Genomic DNA, 7,696 nt, shown 5'->3' with positions numbered 1-7,696 from the left:
GACGATTAGTCAAGGTTCTGGGTCGAGCACCAGGATCTATTGACTTCCGTCCGACATAATATATTTTCTCTGATCCTTCATCATCATCACCACACTCCCGGCACCCATCAATAAACCCTTCCCAAATTCCTCACTTCCTTATAAACTCGTCCCTGTAGTCAACAATTAAGAAACCTAAACCGACCAAAAAGCATTACGTTGTTCAACAATGTAAACCCCAGCTAGGGTGAGCCTTCGACACTCTTACGGTATATTGTGATGGACGAAGGATTTATTTCCCAAGTAATGTATTACACATTTACTTTATCTAAGAACCTATTACTGATTATCATATAATACAAATGACAAAAGTGTATTTTCCTTGCGGATTCATATTGAAAATTTACGAAATATTTTATTTTGATGAATTATCTTATACGATAATTAATAAAATCCCATAACTTTTCTGTAGCACAGGGTACAGAAATATATGTATCGTGACACCGGTAGAATTAACATATCTAATATAAAGATTAACATAATACCATCAAATTTTATATTACAAGCTTTTTATCCGGGCTTTACGCATTAAAACGATATTGTCTAAAGAAAAGTAATGTAGTTATTATCAGCACAATGTTAAGAAGGTCTTGAACAAGTTATGAGTTTATATTCTTCTAAACTTTAGTAATATTCATTGAATATATAATGGAAAATAGGTTTCTTTATGTTTTTGTGATGAACGCTGTAACAAAAATTATCTACATTTTCCTTAAAGATATTCCTTATCAATTGAAATAATTTTTCAGAGAAAACTTATATGTATATCAACAAGACATAAAAATGCAGTTTGACAAACTAACGTTCGTTAAATGACAAATAAAGAAATGATATGTGAATATGTGAATTTCAACAACCTAAAGGTAGCTTGTTATGTTCGACGTAAACAACAACTATAGGTGGAATCCGGTAACACCTCTTGAATAGCATGTGGAAGACCGAGTAGAGTGGCTAGGCTCAGAAGCATGTTCACTTCAACTGACTAATGATATGTTAAGACAACACAAACCACATACATCGATTGTGAGGATGGAATCAGGGATGAAACATCTATAACTAGAAAGGTTAAAGATACAAAGATGGTGAAATACCTTTACCTGGGATCAGAAGCACCTGTGGCAATGGACACACCTTTGTAATGCTTGATCACTTACAACTGATCAACTTTAATACGAAACTCTTAGCTATTGTCCCTCCAGAATATTTGTAAAACACATATATATGATAGATATACGCTATCTCTGGAATATATCTTTACCTGGGACGTGTAACACTTGTGTAGATAGACACATCTTTGTAATGCATGATCCATTACACGAAATGAACTTCACTAACGAAGATTTATACAACGTGTCGTTGGAGAACATTAATCAAATACCTATACAGAATTTTTATTTTAGATAAAAGACATTCTTGATAGTAAGCATAAGAAATGATGACGAAAGATAAGGGACGTAGAGGTAAATATTTTGTTAAAATATGAAATACTCCTGCCTCAAGCTATCTCCATGTACTGTAATTTTTTTAGATACACAGAGGAAAATATATTTTGTGGTTTATATATATATATATATATATATATATATATATATATATATATATATATATATATATATATTCTTTTTTTTTCTGCTTTGTCGCTGTCTCCCGCGTTTGCGAGGTAGCGCAAGGAAACAGACGAAAGAAATGGCCCAACCCACCCCCATACACATGTATATACATACGTCCACACACGCAAATATACATACCTACACAGCTTTCCATGGTTTAACCCAGACGCTTCACATGCCCTGATTCAATCCACTGACAGCACGTCAACCCCGGTATACCACATTGATCCAATTCACTCTATTCCTTGCCCTCCTTTCACCCTCCTGCATGTTCAGGCCCCGATCACACAAAATCTTTTTCACTCCATCTTTCCACCTCCAATTTGGTCTCCCACTTCTCCTCGTTCCCTCCACCTCCGACACATATATCCTCTTGGTCAATCTTTCCTCACTCATTCTCTCCATGTGCCCAAACCATTTCAAAACACCCTCTTCTGCTCTCTCAACCACGCTCTTTTTATTTCCACACATCTCTCTTACCCTTACGTTACTCACTCGATCAAACCACCTCACACCACACATTGTCCCCAAACATCTCATTTCCAGCACATCCATCCTCCTGCGCACAACTCTATCCATAGCCCACGCCTCGCAACCATACAACATTGTTGGAACCACTATTCCTTCAAACATACCCATTTTTGCTTTCCGAGATAATGTTCTCGACTTCCACACATTCTTCAAGGCTCCCAGGATTTTCGCCCCCTCCCCCACCCTATGATCCACTTCCGCTTCCATGGTTCCATCCGTTGCCAGATCCATTCCCAGATATCTAAAACACTTTACTTCCTCCAGTTTTTCTCCATTCAAACTTACCTCTCAATTGACTTGACCCTCAACCTTACTGTACCTAATAACGTTGCTCTTATTCACATTTACTCTTAACTTTCTTCTTTCACACACTTTACCAAACTCAGTCACCAGCTTCTGCAGTTTCTCACATGAATCAGCCACTAGACATGTATCATCAGCGAACAACAACTGACTCACTTCCCAAGCTCTCTCATCCACAACAGACTTCATACTTGTCCCTCTTTCCAAAACTCTTGCATTCACCTCCCTAACAACCCCATCCATAAACAAATTAAACAACCATGGAGACATCACACACCCCTGCCGCACACCTACATTCACTGAGAACCAATCACTTTCCTCTCTTCCTACACGTACACATGCCTTACATCCTCGATAAAAACTTTTCACTGCTTCTAACAACTTGCCTCCCACACCATATATTCTTAATACCTTCCACAGAGCATCTCTATCAACTCTATCATATGCCTCCTCCAGATCCATAAATGCTACATACAAATCCATTTACTTTTCTAAGTATTTCTCACATACATTCTTCAAAGCAAACACCTGATCCACACATCCTCTACCACTTCTGAAACCACACAGCTCTTCCCCAATCTGATGCTCTGTACATGCCTTCACCCTCTCAATCAATACCCTCCCATATAATTTACCAGGAATACTCAACAAACTTATACCTCTGTAATTTGAGCACTCACTCTTATCCCCTTTGCCTTTGTACAATGGCACTATGCACGCATTCCGCCAATCCTCAGGCACCTCACCATGAGTCATACATACATTAAATAACCTTAACAACCAGTCAATAATACAGTCACCCCCTTTTTTAATAAATTCCACTGCAATACCATCCAAACCTGCTGCCTTGCCGGCTTTCATCTTTCGTAAAGCTTTTACTACCTCTTCTCTGTTTACCAAATCATTTTCCCTAACCCTCTCACTTTGCACACCACCTCGACCAAAACACCCTATATCTGCCATTCTATCATCAAACACATTCAACAAACCTTCAAAATACTCACTCCATCTCCTTCTCACATCACCACTACTTGTTATCACCTCCCCATTTGCGCCCTTCACCGAAGTTCCCATTTGCTCCCTTGTCTTACGCACTTTATTTACCTCCTTCCAAAACATCTTTTTATTCTCCCTAAAATTTAATGATACTCTCTCACCCCAACTCTCATTTGCCCTCTTTTTCACCTCTTTCACCTTTCTCTTGACCTCCTGTCTCTTTCTTTTATACATCTCCCACTCAATTTCATTTTTTCCCTGCAAAAATCGTCCAAATGCCTCTCTCTTCTCTTTCACTGATAATCTTACTTCTTCATCCCACCACTCACTACCCTTTCTAATGAACCCACCTCCCACTCTTCTCATGCCACAAGCATCTTTTGCGCAATCCATCACTGATTCCCTAAATACATCCCATTTCTAAAATGGGAAACAGAAGGAGTCACGCGAGGAGTGCTCATTCTCCTCGAAGGCCCAGACTGGGGTGTCTAAATGTGTGTGGATGTAACCAAGATGTGAAAAAAGGAGAGATAGGTAGTATGTTTGAGGAAAGGAACCTGGATGTTTTGGCTCTGAGTGAAACGAAGCTCAAGGGTAAAGGGGAAGAGTGGTTTGGGAATGTCTTGGGAGTAAAGTCAGGGGTTATTGAGAGGACAAGAGCAAGGGAAGGATTAGCAGTACTCCTGAAACAGGAGTTGTAGGAGTATGTGATAGAATGTAAGAAAGTAAATTCTCGATTAATATGGGTAAAACTGAAAGTTGATGGAGAGAGATGGGTGATTATTGGTGCATATGCACCTGGGCATGAGAAGAAAGATCATGAGAGGCAAGTGTTTTGGGAGCAGCTGAATGAGTGTGTTAGTGGTTTTGATGCACGAGACCGGGTTATAGTGATGGGTGATTTGAATGCAAAAGGTGAGTAATGTGGCAGTTGAGGGAATAATTGGTATACATGGGGTGTTCAGTGTTGTAAATGGAAATGGTGAAGAGCTTGTAGATTTATGTGCTGAAAAAGGACTGGTGATTGGGAATACCTGGTTTAAAAAGCGAGATATACATAAGTATACTTATGTAAGTAGGAGAGATGGCCAGAGAGCGTTATTGGATTACGTGTTAATTGATAGGCGCGCGAAAGAGAGACTTTTGGATGTTAATGTGCTAAGAGGTGCAACTGGAGGGATGCCTGATCATTATCTTGTGGAGGCTAAGGTGAAGATTTGTATGGGTTTTCAGAAAAGAAGAGTGAATGTTGGGGTGAAGAGGGTGGTGAGAGTAAGTGAGCTTGGGAAGGAGACTTGTGTGAGGAAGTACCAGGAGAGGCTGAGTACAGAATGGAAAAAGGTGAGAACAATGGAAGTAAGGGGAGTGGGGGAGGATATATATATATATATATATATATATATATATATATATATATATATATATATATATATATATATATATATATATATATATATATATATATATATATATATATATATATATATATAGTTTCTGTTTTTCACAACTTTTTCGATATCTAATCTTTTATGATTCTGGCTTCAAGATCTTGCTTCTGAACAACCATTATAATGGAACACAACACATATATATCATAAACAAATCATCTATCACAATAACCATTATGTTTGTAGGAGATTCTTTAAGTCTTCAGTCACGTTTGTTAATATATAAGAAATTTATCTGCCAATGACAAGTGGCTCCGTGGTGTAGTGGTTAGCACATCTGTCTTGTAAACGGTTGGTCCGGGTTCGATTCCCGGCGGGGCCTTCGTTTTCCGTATTTTTTTGTGGTCGTAAATACTCGTAGGTAGTCTCTCTCTCTCTCTCTCTCTCTCTCTCTCTCTCTCTCTCTCTCTCTCTCTCTCTCTCTCTCTCTCTCTCTCTCTCTCTCTCTCTCTCTCTCTCTCTCTCTCTCTCTCTCTCTCTCTCTCTCTCTAACTCTCTCTCTCTCTCTCTCTCTCTCTCTCTCTCTCTCTCTCTCTCTCTCTCTCTCTCTCTCTCTCAGGCAAGAGGCAAGTTGATATGTGGTGGATGGGTGGGTGTGTGGTGTGCAGAGTGGCTCACCGTCATATGGCAAGAACTTCATCGCTCTCACTCAGTCACGCAATCAACATTCATAGTGGCTGGCTGAGAGAGAGAGAGAGAGAGAGAGAGAGAGAGAGAGAGAGAGAGAGAGAGAGAGAGAGAGAGAGAGAGAGAGAGAGAGAGAGAGAGTTCTGGCTTAAGAATTCATTTAACGAGATTTTGCCAAAGGCAGGGCAAGCGCGTAACGCTCTCCGCAGAAAAACATATTGTCACGAAGAAAAAGATGAAAGTGGTGGGAGTAAGGTGTTGTGATGTGTTATGTCTGGGAAGGAGAGGTTGTATGTTTGTGGAGTGAGAGCCAGCAGACAACGTCTGGGTGAGACAGGAAGGTAAGAAAGCTGCCTGAGTCAGAGGAGTGGTAATTAACAGCCACTAAAATGCCACGTGGTGCCTGGAAACTGTAGTGACGTAAGTGACATGGTGGCCTGCATGGGTCTGCTGGTGGTGGCGGGGTTGTCGTCAGAGACCAAATATAAATGTTGATGTTGCCTGACATTAAGGTGAGGCTGTTGTGTGGTGTGGCGGGAAAGGTAGTATAATATTGGAAGCTGGTAATGTGGTATCGTACTCAGGCATGAAGCTCTGAAAGATCTGTGTGGCTGAACACGACGGTGCGACCTTCAGGTATTATGATGGTCTGACCTTTGACCTGACCATTAAGATTATACGTGCATGTATGTACGTAACCGTAAGCATGTTTTCCTTTGTCATTATGCGTTTGCAGAATACATTTGACTGGCTGGTGACCTCAATGGTGTCTGTGATAAGGCCTGGAGTCAACTTTTGGACCTACAAGCATGATAGAAAGTTCTGGAGGCAAGTGTAGAAAAGGAAATTCTTGTGAATATTTCATGTGTCCTTCCATCATGCAGACCACAGTGTTGTTGGGTTAGGCTGGAGGTTTGGAGTGGCAAAGGAGAGACTGGACTTGATGACTTGTGTAAGGGGACGAGAGACTGACGTGGTACCTCTCCTCTCCTGCCTGACTCTCACCCCCAGCCCCTCTCTCCTGTCCTACCTAACTTTCGTCCCAAGCCTCTCTCTCCTGTCCAGCCTGACTCTGGTCCCAAACCTCTCTCTCCTGACCTACCTGATATGGTCCCAAGCCTTTCTCACCTGTCTTATCTAACTCTCCTCCCAAGCCTCTCTCTCCTGTCAAGCCTGACTCTCGCGTCAAGTCTCTCTCTCCTGTCCAGCCTGAATCCCGTCACAAAACCCTCTCTCTTGTCCTGCTTGACTCATGTCCCAAGCCTCAATCTCCTCTCCTGCCTGACTCTTGTACCAAGCTTCTCTCTCTTGTCCTGCCTGACTGGTTGGTAAGGTTATTTAATGTATGTATGATTCATGGTGAGGTGCCTGAGGATTGGTGGAATGCTTGTATAGTGCCATTGTTCAAAGGCAAAGGGGATAAAGGTGAGTGCTCAAATTACAGAGGTATAAGTTTGTTGAGTATTCATGGAGATTATATGGGAGAGTATTGATTGAGAGGGTGAAGGTATGCACAGAGCATCAGATTGGGAAAGCGCAATGTGGTTTCAGAAGTGGCAGAGGATGTGTGGATTAGGTGTATGCTTTGAAAAATGTATGTGAGAAATACTCAGAAAAGCAAATGGATTTGTATGTGGCATTTATGGATCAGGAGACGGCATATGATAGAGCTGATAGTGATGGTCTGTGGAAGGTATTAAGAATATATGGTGTGGGAGGCAAGTTATTAGAAGCAGCGAAAGTTTTCATCGAGGATGTAAGGCATGTCTTCGAGTAGGAAAAGAGGAAAGTGATTGGTTGTCAATGAATGTCGGTCTGCGGGGTTGTTAGGGAGGTGAATGCAAGAGTTTTGGAGAGAGAGAGGCAAGTATGAAGTTTGTTGTGGATGAGAGAGCTTGGGAAGTGAGTCAGTTGTTGTTCGCTGATGATGCAGCGCTGGTGGCTGATTCGGGTGAGAAACTGCAGAAACTGGTGAATGAGTTTGGTAAAATGTGTGAAAGAAGAAAGCTGGGAGTAAATGTGAATAAGAGCAAGGTTATTAGGTACAGTAGGGGTGAGGGACAAGTCAGTTGGGAGGTACATTTGAATGGAGAAAAACTGGAGGAAGTGAAGTGTTTTAGATATCTGGGAGTAGATCTGGCA

At 41.1% G+C, this 7,696-nt stretch overlaps 1 non-coding gene across 1 annotated transcript; it reads left to right on the top strand.

Moving 5' to 3' along the window:
- Window positions 1–5,177: 5,177 nt before the first annotated feature.
- TRNAT-UGU (transfer RNA threonine (anticodon UGU)) lies at window positions 5,178–5,249 on the top strand. Its single transcript has one exon. It is a non-coding gene; the product is annotated as a tRNA-Thr (tRNA).
- Window positions 5,250–7,696: the final 2,447 nt, after the last annotated feature.

The sequence above is a fragment of the Panulirus ornatus genome, chromosome 9, assembly GCF_036320965.1.
Source record: "Panulirus ornatus isolate Po-2019 chromosome 9, ASM3632096v1, whole genome shotgun sequence".
Classification (NCBI taxonomy): domain Eukaryota; kingdom Metazoa; phylum Arthropoda; class Malacostraca; order Decapoda; family Palinuridae; genus Panulirus; species Panulirus ornatus.
The sequence above is the reverse complement of the archived record's forward strand: the minus strand, read 5'-3'. Positions and strand labels throughout refer to the sequence as shown.